The sequence below is a fragment of the Canis lupus genome, chromosome 12, assembly GCF_048164855.1.
Source record: "Canis lupus baileyi chromosome 12, mCanLup2.hap1, whole genome shotgun sequence".
Taxonomy (NCBI): domain Eukaryota; kingdom Metazoa; phylum Chordata; class Mammalia; order Carnivora; family Canidae; genus Canis; species Canis lupus.
Genome location: NC_132849.1, coordinates 20,462,207 through 20,476,434, shown reverse-complemented (window position 1 = coordinate 20,476,434; position 14,228 = coordinate 20,462,207). Strand labels below are relative to the sequence as shown.

General features: G+C 35.9%; 1 protein-coding gene across 3 annotated transcripts in view; it reads right to left on the bottom strand.

The window, feature by feature from the left end:
- Window positions 1–14,228, bottom strand: part of CTNNA2 (catenin alpha 2) — a 1,079,777-nt gene that overhangs the window by 1,027,539 nt on the left and 38,010 nt on the right. Inside the window, exon 1 of one of the 3 annotated variants that reach the window (XM_072769993.1) lies at window positions 9,846–9,990. The exons of the other annotated variants lie outside the window; for them this stretch is intronic. The gene's annotated coding sequence lies outside the window, so the exon portion shown is untranslated. Of the gene's footprint in view, window positions 1–9,845; window positions 9,991–14,228 lie in introns of those variants that run through there. 3 annotated transcript variants of the gene reach the window in all.

Below are 14,228 nucleotides of genomic sequence, written 5' to 3'. Positions count from 1 at the left end.
CCATCATCAGCTCGTCTTGTCTAAGCTTTCTAAGTCCTCTCCTTGCCCCCAGACACACTCTCTTTGCCAGACCACCAAAATCCTTCTCCAAACTTTAGCAATATTTAAACTAAAATAAATCTAATGAGGTCATTCCCCCACTTAAATTTCTGCTCTCCCCCACTGCCTACAAAGGTTCATGTTTTAGTATGGTCTGCCAGGTCCTTTATGATGGCTCTAAGTCCCTATCCTTAGAGAGTTTACTGTTTGACTGGGAATAATTTTTTTTTTAAAAAGTAAATAAAAAATTTCACTAGCATGTGCTTGAACTCCAGAACAAAAGAAAAAAAATTCCAGGATTTGTTCTAAGGAACAGAGAAGCAGCGACAAACCATTCTTCCTACTTTTTGCGCCCCATATTAAGACGACTTTAGGCACACTTGAGAAAAAAGTGTGAGCTCACCATTTTAAAAGACATAAATGTGCAATGCAGAGGTGTTATAGACTACTATAGTGAGGCATAAATCAATTTCACTTTTGTCCCATGAAAATCAATGTAAACATGCATGGTCCACAGGGTAGGGTTTCTAAAATAAGCTAAGAATGTGTATACTCCTCCATTTAAAAAGAAAATTCAGTCATATTCACCTCTCCCAGATTACAATATTGTTTCCTGAAGAACTTCTATTAAAATGTGTCTATTATCAGTGACTAACTATTGTTAGTTCACCCTTTGAAGACTGTCTTCCACTAAGCTAATTATGTAATATTAAGTAGCACACAGAGTTGGGACCTGAGTTTCCCACTGATATTTTTAAAGAACTATTAGATATTCATGATTACACAATAAAATCAATAAAATGAAATTTAATAGGACATTTTTTCATAACGTTGGCTTAGCACTCACTTATCACCTCCCTATAACAATAGTAGTTGCATTCCTATTTTGAATAATGATACAAGTAGGTGATACATACATAAGTCTACATGTGGCAGAGCCAAACTAGGGTAGAGGGAAAGAAATGCTTCTTGCACCATTCCCATTGGTGCATTCTGCCCAGAGTAGGCCTCTTGGAAAGGCCTCTTGGAGCTGGCCTCCATTATGAGGTGGGAAAGGCCTCTTGGAGCTAGCCTCCATTATGAGGTGGGAAAAGAGCACTGACCATGCCCAAGATCGAAAACACTGTAATCTCGGACCAGAAACATGCCATTCAGTCTAGCCTGTGATTGCATCTCATACGATTACTCTGCATTACCAATGTATAATTTAGCAAATCACACTGTTTCCAAATTAATGAAAACTAAGTACATGTTGCGTCAGTATACTTGCTGAGTTCCACATAGCATAATTATGAGTTGGCTTAAGAACAATATGTGATTCAAAGGCTTGTCCACATTTTGCACAGGGTTTTACAAGAGAAATTCATAAACTATACTATTTGCATCATTAGTACCGAATTTTATATGCCTATTTTCCTCATAGAGTAAAATAAGATCATTTTGACCAAATATGAACCGTGCCCTACCTCTTATTCAAGGATTTATAGACTACAATCCACTGGAGACCAACAATGATTGAGAAAAAAGGATGTAACCTGAGCACTATAATACATTTGAAACTGAACCTATTAACTATAGTGTATGGTCTTGATGACTACATGTACAACACAACTTTAAAAAAAATCAGTTTTTGTGTTAAGGAGACAACGGGCATATTATTACCTAAATATGCCATTCAGACCAAACAACTTTGGTCTGAATGGGTTTCCATTCAGACCAAACAACTTTGAACCCCACCATAAATTATACAAGAATAATGAATATATTTTTCATACAAATATGTGTGTGTATATGTATGACACTTAGAAGAGAAAACAACATTGGCAGAAGGAAAGAATGTATCGATCCTTATTATTATATGTCTTCCCCCAGATGTAACAAAACAGTATATGTAAAATATAATGAATTGCATACCTGATCAAGTCAGCTGGATTTGCACTTTCACCATCATATCCAGTATACTACACCATGAATAAGCACATTCTTGGTACATGAGTGCATAAGTCATTTGTATATTTTTGTTATTCACATTCATATATTAGAAGAGAGCAATGACTTAGAAAATAAGTTCATTAGTATTCTCATTCCCTCTTTCTCTGTCATACACACAGGAACAATGCAATTTTAGCATCAAACAAGGATCCCAGTTTCTTTAACATATAATTCCAGTTTATTTATTCACTTTTTAAATTAATAAAAAGGAAAGTGATATCATGGTACTCAAGCAGTGAGTCTCACATATGCATAAGTACATGAGTGTAGTGTGTGTTTGTGTGTATGTGTGTGTGTATATGTATATGTATATATACCCAAAGCTTCACATATGCATAAGTGCATGACTGTAGCATACATGTATAAATAATGTATATACACACATAGAGCTTTTCTTTTAATGCTATATATGTGTTTCTAAAAGGAAATCCATAAATGCCATGGTTAAACTAAATTTTACAGTACAATTAGAAATAAATCATATTCAAACTGTAGACCTGAAATATTGACTAATGTTTTATTTTTTTTCTAGAATTCCTCTGACCATAACCATCAATTTTTGTTTAGACTGACAGTCTCCACTTAGGTGCTTTTCCTTTGTCTCCACTCACAGAACTTAAGGGCTGCAAAGTCCTGTATCAAGTTTTTAGCCAGAGGCTAAAAAGTTAACTTTTCAGCCTGGGTGACCAAGAAGAGAACTAGCAAATGAGTCTTCCTAATTATAATACTTTTTAAAAACACAAACTTTAAATCAGGAATCATAAATGTGTAGTTAATATTAAAAAGTAATATTATTTCAAAGCTATTACAAAGTTACTGTAATCAAAAGAGTTAGTAATGGCATAAGGATAAATATATAGATGATGAAGAGTCCAGAAATAACCCTTATACTTGTGGTCAATTGACTTTAGAAGAAAAATAATACTAAAACAACTGGATATCCATATGCAAAAGTATGCAGTTGAACCCCTAACTCACACCACATATAAAAACTAACTAAAAATGGATCAAAGACCTAAATATAAAAGTTAAAACTATAAAACTCTTAGAAGGAAGTATAGACATAAATCTTTGTGATTTTGAATAAGGCAATTGCTCCTCAGTTATGGCAGCAAAAGGGCAAGCAACTCAAAGTAAAAAGAGATAAATTTGACTTCAGCAAAATTAGAAAAAAAAAAGTCCTTCAAAAGACACCTTTAAAAAGTGAACACAGTCCACAGAATGGTAGGAAAGATTTGCAGAGCATATATCTGATAACGCTCTAATACTGACAATAAAGAATAATTATGAATCAATAACAAAAAAACAAAACTTGGTTTAAAATGGGCAAAGATTTGAATAGACATTTCTTTAAAGAAAGCACACAATAGCTAATAAGTATATGAAAAGTACAAGATACTCAGTATCACTGTAAGGTATCTCTTCACACCAATTGGGATGGCTACAGTCACAAAGATAGAAAATAACAGGTGTTAGCAAGGATTTGAGAATTGGAACCTTCATATGCTGGCAGAGGGAATATAAAATGATACTCACTTTAGAAAACAGTTTGGCAAAAAGAAGAAAGAAAAGAAAGAAAGAAAGAAAGAAAGAAAGAAAGAAAGAAAGAAAGAAAGAAAGAAAGAAAGAAAGAAAGAAAGAAAAGAAAGAAAGAAAAGAAAGAAAAAGAAGAAGAAAGAAAGAAAGAAAAGAAAGAAAAAGAAGAAGAAAGAAAGAAAGAAAGAAAGAAAGAGAAAGAAAGAAAGAAGAAAGAAAGAAAGAAAGAAAGAAAGAAAGAAAGAAAGAAAGAAAAGAAGAAAGAAAGAAAGAAAAGAAGAAAGAAAAAGAAGAAGAAAGAAAGAAAGAAAGAAAGAAAGAAAGAAAGAAAGAAAGAAGAAAGAAAGAGAAAGAAAGAAAGAAAGAAAGAAAGAAGAAAGAAAGAAAGAAAGAAGAAAGAAAGAAAGAAAGAAAGAAAGAAAGAAAGAAAGAAAGAAAGAAAGAAAGAAAGAAAGAGAAAACAGTTTGGCAGTTAAAAAAATTAAACAGAAAATTACCGTATGACCAAAATTCCACTCTTAGTTATATACCCAAGAAAAATGAAAGCATATGTTTACAAAACACACACACACTAATGTCCATAAACAGCATTCACAATAACCAAGACGTGGAAACACCCCAAATGTCCATCAGCTGACAAATGGATAAATAAAGTGTGGTATGTCCATATAATAGAGTATTAATAAACCATAAAAAAAACGAAGTGCTAATAAATGTTACAACATGGGTAAGTCTTGGAAACACTATAGTAAGGGGAAGAAATCAGACACAAATCTCAAGTATTGTATAATTATATAATATGAACAGAACAGGCAAGTCTGTAGAAACACTACATAGAATGGGGAGTAACTATTTATGACAATGGGGATTTAGAAAAATCTTCTGAATTTATTTAGTGGTATGGTTCCACAACTTTGCAAATACTCTAAAGACTACTATGCTGTACTTAAATGAACAGTATTTGAATTTATTATTTAAAATAAATAAAATGAGTTTCATTTATTTTATTTTATTTTTTATTATTTAAAAAAATTTTAAGTCATGTCTACACCCAGTTTGGGGTTTGATCTCACAACTCTGAGATCAAGAGTCCCATGCTCTTCTGACTGAGCCAGCCAGGAACCCTTAAATGGTGAATTTTATGGTATGTTATTTAGATCTCAATAAAAAATGAAAAAGAAGTATTAAAATAATGAAAATTTGGAACACAATACAAGGCGGTGAAATTTGGGATGCTTCTCCATGAATGTCCAGCCCTGAGGTTGAGTAAATAGCTCACCGTGAGCACTTCTTCCTAGTTAAGGCGCTTCTGAGATGTAGTCACAGTTCAGCTTCTGTCTGTGACTCTGATCATTTTGTGCTTACTATTCTTTTTCTACCATATTCACACACTATTCTCTTGAATTGGGAGGCTTATGAGATCTATCGTGTTTTGCCTTTCCAATATCCATCCTCTTTTTCTTCCTAATAGCAAGAGTGTAAAAGAGACAAAGTCACATTATTATTCATCCAACCATCCACACTTGCCACATTTTCCCATTGTTTTTCCTACTTTAGAAGCCAGCAACCTGAATTAAAACCAAGTTTGATGATACTTTTACAGTTATGTAACAGCCAGATTCTTCCAAGTCTATTTCTATGTTTTTAAAAGTGTATAGACATTTTCACCCTGAACGTTCACAATGGGTCCCTCTTCATACTTTTCCATAACTATCAACCTGCTAATAGAGCTGCTACATTCAACCTTTCACGGTCTCTGAGGATTCACTTCTAAACTTGTAATTTGTCTCTTTCATCTCCATTTCACTGAAATTCCAACCTCAGTTTGCTAATGACCTCCAAATTGCCAAAGCCAGGATTTTTTCCCAGGTTCTGATACAAATTTACTTCTCTGAAACATTTGATACTGTTAGAAATGCCACTTTCTCCAAGTTGTCATTTTCTCTTTCAACAAAGTAAAAAAAATTCTTTAGCTGATCTTTATCTACTGTCTTGTCCCAAGGCACAAAGGTTTTCTTGAAATGGTGAGACAGACAGAAGTCATCAAAACATACATATCACACATTCAATAGTTGTTTGATCACAGGCAACTAACATCTCAGAGTCTCACTTCTTATTTTCCTGTAAATTGGAGATCTCCCAAGGTTTTTGTAAGAATGACATGAAATATGGTATTTAAATTTCTTAACAGTGGCCTTACACAGAAATACTATTTTTTCCATGATTAGTATTATTTTTTCATCATCATCACAACGCAATTATATTGCGTTTTGTAGTAATCAACCTTAAACTCTTTATACTCCGTTCTGTGCTGCTCTCTCTCCAAATGATCTTGGAATCCTCTGCTGGACTGGGATGTTGCATGTCCTCCTACCCACCCCCTATCCAAAGTGCAATTAATCATCTCTGTCAGCAACTATTAAACATCACTATGTCATGATGGCATCTCCATTCTCTCAGCATCAGGCTTGAAAGCCTGGTGTCAGCTTTGATTCTTCCTTACTATTAAGGAAAGAATTTGTTCCCAAGTTTACTCAACTACATCTCTGTAACATTTCCTGAATGCCTCCCCTGAGGCCAGGCCCTCACGGTATCTCACTTACATCAGTGGTTCCTAGCAAAATATCACAAGCTAAATCCAGATTGCTGGCACCAACTCACACCTTCCAAATCATAATCTCCAGAGTAAGGCCAAGAAGTCAGTTAGATTGACAAGTTTCCAGTGGTCAGACCTAGAAACCAATGGCATATGCTAGGGAAACAGTCTCTGACAGTCTAACTTCAAGATCAGCTCTTTTCAATGTTTCTTCTCACCCTATAATGCCAAGTATAATTTCCCAAAGTTTAGCTTACCAAGTACTACCCTCAAATATGAACTACCTCTCTACTACCTACAAAGTTCAATCTTAATTATTCATCATTCATTCATCAAAATCCATTTCAGGGGCAGCCCGGATGGCCCAGCGGTTTAGCACCACCTTCAGCCCAGGGCCTGATCCTGGAGACCCGGGGATCGAGTCCCATGTTGGGCTCCCTGAATGGGGCCTGCTTCTCTGTCTGCCTGTATCTCTGCCTCTCTCTCTCTCTCATGAATAAATAAATATTTTAAAACAATTCATTTCAGCATCTACAGTATAGTCCAATGAAAACCAAGGATTAAACCTTTGAGAAGCAAATAATCTAAAGTTGGCAAGAGACACATAGCTGGGAGGAGACTATAAGAGTGGGGGTGATGGACATAGGCATCTATTCAATGCTTCTAACTTGCTAAATAAAGGATCTACAATTGAAACTAATTTTCTCCTTATCTTGGCATTCAAAGCCTCCACTGTCAGGCTGTACCCTTATTTATCCCCATTACCCAGGTTCCAATCAAAATGAACAGTTCCCAAATTTTCCACAAAAACTCTGCATCTTTTTGTCATAAATTTTGGCTTATAGTTTGCCCTCTGGCTAGCATGTCTCCTGATACAATCTTATTTTCTTATGCCCAAGTCGTTGTCATCTTCTATGTCTGAACTACACCAATTCCCCAAACAGGAAATGAGTTCTTCCTATTACTCTGAGCTATGTGGAATGGAGTGCCTTCTACCTTAATTTGATATCTTTCCTGTTTATTACATATCAGTGACTATTTGAATAATGCATCTTTCCATGAATCCTCACAGAACCTACCATATACCATAAATGTTTAATTAATGAACACAGATAGATAACTAATAGGTAAATAATACCTGGATTCTGGTACCTATTAGGAGCTTTATCTGATGAGAAAAAGCTCACTAAGATGACATTATCAGTATAAAATGATAACTGGTTAAGTTAATAATAATAGGACATCTAATCAATTTCCATCACTATATTGCTAAATCAGTCTGCATAGTAATACCATGTCTAGTGGTTAGATGGCAACAATTTATGTGCATGTTTAACTGTGAACTATGCTTTTACTAGCTTAGGAAACTACCGAAACATACCAAGAATATTACCTAACTTTCTTGAGAAAACCTATACAGAGCTGGAAGATGCTAATCACTATATCGTGATCTGAAATGTGGGAATGCTTCTGTGTGAATGTTTATATATGTGTATAGCCAGATACATAAACACTCTGGAGATTATGTGCAATGCTGTGAAGTGAGCATCACATTTTAAAACAAAACAAAATCAAGCCCAAACCTGACCAGGAAAATTCTTTTTTTTTTTTTTTTTTGGAAAATTCTATGCACAGCTAAACAGGTAATTCTACTAAACTTAAAGTTTTCGCTTAATTAGGTTTAGTATCACAGTAGTAAGATAAAACATAATAGGTATGAATGACATTTGAGGAAGCCAATCCTATGTTGACACAGACACAAAGCAGACAGTTAATCTATACCTTTGAACCTCGGGTAAAAAGAAAGAAATTATACACACTACTTCATATGGAATACGCTACCATAAGCAAAGCCATTGTTTGAAGACAAAAAAAAAAAAAAACAAAAAAAAACAAAACAAAAAAAAACCCAGCTAGAACTAAAGAACTTAACATGATTTTCCAGGGGCTTAAAATGTTCCATAACAGTCTGCCGTACCACGGGAGTAAGTGGCTCAAATTTAGGTAACAGAATGCAAATTAAACCATTAGAAAAGCAATGAATTTTAAAATAAACAGGCAAATTATAACCATAGGTCATTTTTATAAATTAATGTAACCTTAAAAGTGAATTACATTTAATGTTCAAATATGCATTAGTACTAGTTTCTCCAAGACATCTCTCATAGATACTGGCTTAAATTCCAACATTCAGAGCTCACATATCACATTCTATTCCTGGTTTCTGAAACAAAGTGCTTCTCACTGATAATCACCAAGGACAATACATAACAAGAAGATAAACTAAGAGGGATACCTGAGACCCTGACCTCTTTAAACAGGCAAAGATCTTAGGTTATGAAGAAAAGAAAACTCAAGACAAATTCAGTCAACATTTAAATTTATGTATCCAGGATTACCATTAGCATAATCAACATAAAAATGACCTACTCTACTTCCACCCAGGACAGGGCAAGGAAAAATTAGCTTCAATTTCAACAGCAGCAATTTAGGTGCGATATGAGGAAGAGTTCCCAGACTATTGAGTGCTATTAGGTTCTAGAATAGTCTGACAAAAAAGGCTGTAGAGTTTCCATCTCTGAAGATCCTTTTCTTTTAAAAGGTTTTATTTATTATCATGAGAGACACACACACAGAGAGAAAGAGGCAGAGACATAGGCAGAGGGAGAAGCAGGCTCCCCACAAGGAGCCCGATGTGGAACTTGATCCAGAGTCCCGGGATCAGGACCTGAGCTGAAGGCAGACACTCAACTGCTGAGCCTTCCAGGCATCCTCATCCCTAAGATCCTTAAGAATCAGATAGATTGCATCCATATAGGATGACTTAACCCAGAAGATAGAGATTGCTAAATTTGTGACTCATGAAGGTCCTTCTGATTTTATCTCATATACTTAAAACCTGGGTAAGTCAAGAAAACTTTTACTGACTGCCTCCAACACAAATGAACATTTCCCAACAATGCTTTGTCACTTAGTCCTTAAAATCAACCTATGAGATAGGCATAATCCTCAGCTTCCAGATCTAAAGGCTGAAACTCATACAGAGGTTCCATAATTAACAGAATTAGGGGAGTCATTATTTAAAGCTAGGTTTGCCTCACTTCAAATCTCATTTCATTGCACTAGTTTTTACATGTAAGCAAACAAGGGATATTAATACTTGGCTTCCCTTGGCAAGTAAGTAGGATATCACAGGCTGCATTTCTGAGCACTAGAGATCGTCAAACACATACTCATCACACATCATTTGATTGCCCAGTTTGAGCATAGCAACATCACAAGGGATTTGCCAGTGGATTGGTTCCAATTCAAGCACAACAAGAAGCCATCATTATCACGTATGTATGCTTGAAGGTGTCCTAGACCAAAAAAGGCAGCCATGTTTTCTCTTTTTCAGATAGAGTGAATAAAAGTGCTAGTTGGGGTCGGTACAAGTTGCCTCTACAAGTCTTCTATGAACCAGATAGAATTATATGGAAGAAAATCTCTGATTGTCAGCCATGGGCTCATCTATAGCCCTGTGCAGTTCCTAAACAAATACATAAAACCCTATCAATGGGGGTAGGACACATTAAAGGAAAGAATCAGCCCAGTTCAATATAAATCTATTGTCTTAGTTTGTTCAGGCTGCTCTAAGAAAATACTATGGGTAGCTTATAAACAACAGAATTTCATTTCTTACGTTTCTGGAGCCTGGATGTCCAAGATCACGTTGCCAGCAGGGTGCCAAAGGGCTGGTAAGGACCCTCTTGCAGGCTGCAAACTGCTGACTTCTCCCTGGGTCCTCACATGATGAAACTGTGAGCCAGCTTTCTGGGACCTCTTTTTATAAAGGTGTTAATCCATTCATAGGGACTCTGCACTCATGACCCAATCACCTTCCAAAGACTTCACCTTCTAATACCTTCACTTCAGGGACTAGAATATTTTAATATGTGAATTTTGGCAGGTCACAGATATTCAGACCATAGCACCTATCATTACTGCTAGAAAAATAACTCCTCAAACCTGTTCTATGAATGATGAGTCAGTAGGATCTTCTATTTATATAAAGGACAATGCACTACTTAATCAGAAAAAGAAAGTAATGCTAAATTAAAATACAAGAAAGGGCTCTAGCCTATTCTCTTTGAAACTTGAGGCTAATGTGTTTTAATAATTAGATTTTAAAAAGAGATCTTTGCAAACATTGTAATGGGCAATGATTTATAGAATCAAAAATGTGTCTGAGAAAATGAATTTCTTAAATTTCAAAGAGAAATTAAATTCAGAAAACTGCCAATGAAATATTTACATTTTTCACATCTGTTTACTTACTAAGTTCTGTCTTTGACAGGAGCTGCATGGACTCTTTTCTTAATCCAAGGTCAGTGGATAACAGGGTGAGTTGTATTTAAAGTATGAGATTTTCTCTTTTCTTCTGAGTAATTATTGTATTAGTTGACCTTGGCAAAACCTAATGTGAAATACTGTTGCCAAGTGAAAATGACACAGAACTAGGAATAAGAAAGTCGATGCTTTAGTGAGAATTTTATCCGTGATAGAGAAAACGGTTTGATATTAATCTGTTTCTTACTTGAAAAGAAATATTTCAATAGTATTTGAGAATAAAAGTATGTATTCAGGAACAATTCAAATAAAATAAAACAGTTGAAATGCTAAAACACAACTTACTTCAATGAGGTGACTGCTTCCTTTAATTATAGGATAAATTACAGTAATAAACCCATATTAATTATTGAAACTTCCAACATGAATGGGAGATTTTGAAGTAAAAATCTCTTCCATTGTTTAGTGTGATGCCACTCCCACTGTCATCTTTCCCTCCTGGCACTGAATACTTCTCCATTCAGAGGGAGAGGCCAAGAGTGCAGGTTGCTAGGTGTTTTTGCAGCTACTCTCTACTCCAATGCATGCTCTTATGCAACAGTTTTCACATTTTACTTTTAAAAAGGCAAAAGTAGATTTGCTAAAAAAGGAAGAAAAGAGATAGGAACAGTTTTTTTTTTTCTTTTTTGTCACCTCTATGGATTAAAGAACTTTGTCACTTGCAGTCAAATTTGCATTCAAAACTAAGATTCACAAAGGAATGGACACTAAGGAAAAAAGCCTTTTTTTTTTTACTCTTTATAGAGGCACTCATATAGGAACCTCAACGATTTACAGAAATTGGATGCAGAATCACTGGGCTATTTGGTTCTGGCAATGGGTATGTCAAAACTACCTTAATAATTAAATGCATCAGGCTCACTTGAAGGTAACATCTAGAATTATCCTTGGACTGCTATCAGTGTTCTCTGCAGTACAATGCACGAAATTACATTTTAGCATTAGGTAGCATATGCCCTCTCATTATGTTAAGGATCTCCATATATATACTTTTTCCCCTAAACAGTCTTAAAGGAGATACTTGCAACAATTAATCCAAACTAATGTTGAGTGGTTTTCCTCAAATGATACTGCAAAGTCATTTCACTTCAACATCTAGGAGGCTATTAATGTTGTTTCCAATATGTATTCTCAGCCACTAAAACAAAGTTTTATGTACCACAAGGCATTAATGTTTATGAAGAAGGGCCAGCATATGAGTGACAAGCAATTCCCATCTGCCTTTGCTGTATCTAGCATAAGCTTTATATTAATAAGTATGACACATTGAAGAATAAGACAGCAGGTCAGGTATAACCATTCAACATCCAAAATCTATTTGCAGATACATATTAAAATAGACACAGCTATAAGAGCAAGTTGCACATTTCTCTCATTTCTTAAAAATAATCATTTATATTCATTTAAATGTCCCTCACTGGCTTGAACCATCTCATTATCACAGATCCAATGTACTCCATTCCTCCACTTTTTAGGCGATAAATCAATGGTTAATATTCTCTATAAAGACCTGCAGGTTTAGTAGAAGGGCACGAAGTCTCTGGAGGCACAGTTATGTTCCAATGGTCACGTTTCCACTTAGTAGGCTAATGACTGAGGTTAAACTAGTTTACCTGAATATGTTTCATTTTATTCATGATGTAAGAACTTCTCAGAGTTCCTGAAACAGGATCCAAAGAATACTAAGATCCCAAACCTTGCTCACAATGTGTAGTATTCGGTATAGAGTTACTGGATGGATGGATGGATGGATGGATGGATGGATGGATGGATGGATGAATGCTGCAGTCAATGATGTTATGGTGATACCACAGGAGCTACATTTGAACATTTTGATATTTGGCCTTCTCATCTACCTTATTTCTTATACTTCATAACATTCTGCTATCACAATTGGGCTGTGATTTTTAGAGTGGATGCTGGGTATGCTGCCTAGATTCCCTTTTCAGGACCAAAACACTCAATTTCTCCAGATACCAGGAGAGATGTCTATTGTTGACTTACATCTAAGTCCCTCTCTGAAAACTGCTTTTGACTGAAGGAAGATGCCTTGCCACAGTTATGCCTTCTCCCCAGGAGAAGACCACATCCAGTGAGTGGTCCATTCTGGGGTCCAAAGGTCTTATCCTTTTATCTCAAATAGAACAACTCTGAGGAACCATTCAAAACCTCAACTCTCCCAATGGGATCAGGTGAGGATCAGTCCATCATGCAGTATAGAAAGGGAAAAACTAGGCATTTTGAGAAATTTTAGACAAAGAGTATGAACTGACATTGATACCTAAGGACTCAAAAGATTATGCACCCCCAACACCCAACTAGAGTGTGGGTATATGGAAGCTAGGTAATAGAGTTCTAGCTCAAGTTGGCTTCATGTGGATCCACTGGGTCTGTGTATCCAGCCAGTGGTCATTTACTGGTCTCTAATAGTACAACTGAAAAGAACATATTTGTAGATAGCAGAACTCCCAGGTTAGCTCATTGTCCTTTAAGATAAAAGTACTAGAGAAGGGAAGGTCAAGTGGAAGTCCTAGCTATTACCCTTCTCCTTGTTCTTTCAAGATAGTATATCAAAAACAATATCTGCTAACAGGGGGAATAGCAGGTATTAGTGTGAAACTTAAAGATCTAAAGGATCCAGGGGTCGTAACCTCCATCATATTTCCTTTTAATTCACCATTCTGGCCTCTACAAAATCTATACGGGTCTTGAAAGATGACAGTAAACTACCACAAACTTGACCAAGATATAACTCCAATTCCAAGATGCGGAATTTTTACTAGAACAGATGAATACAGCCTGATGTGCATAGCCACTGGGCTGGTTAATAGATCCTTTCCTAACTCTATCAGAAAATATGTACAGAAACCATTCATACAGTGGGAAGGAAAACAGTAGAAATTTATGGTTTTGCACTACAGTTATGTTAACTCTCTTGTCTTCTGTTCTTTTTTTTCCAAAGATTTTATTTATTTATTCATGAGTGACACAGAGAAAGGCAGAGGGAGAGGCAGGCTCCCTATGGGGAGGACTCAATCCCAGGACTCCAGGATCATGACCTGAGCCAAAGGTAGATGCTCAACCACTGAGCCACCCAGGTGCCCCTCTCTTGTCTTCTGTCATATTAAAGTCTGAGGAGATCTGAACCATCCTGGATGTTCTGAAAAACATGGCATTTATCATTAAGTCAATGAAATTAAGTTAATTAGACCAAGATGAGCAGGAAAAAAACAAAATGCTTTACAGTCTAATGGAAGCATATTCCACACTTACGAAAACTTTTGAAAAGTGGCTTGGTAGTTATAAAACCACAGGAACTGGACAATAAAGATCTACCAAACACATTAAAGTTCTATTGCTTTGGGATCCCTGGGTGGCGCAGTGGTTTGGCGCCTGCCTTTGGCCCGAGGCGCGATCCTGGTAGACCCGGGATCGAATCCCACGTCGGGCTCCCGGTGCATGGAGCCTGCTTCTCCCTCTGCCTGTGTCTCTGCCTCTCTCTCTCTCTGTGACTATCATAAAAAAAAAAAAAAAAAAAAAAAAAAAAAAAAAAAGTTCTATTGCTTTAAATATTTTTTAAAATATCTTATTTATTTGTTCATGAGAGACACACACAGAGAGTCAGAAACACAGAGGGAGAAGTAGGCTCCATGCAGGGAGCCTGATGTAGGACTCA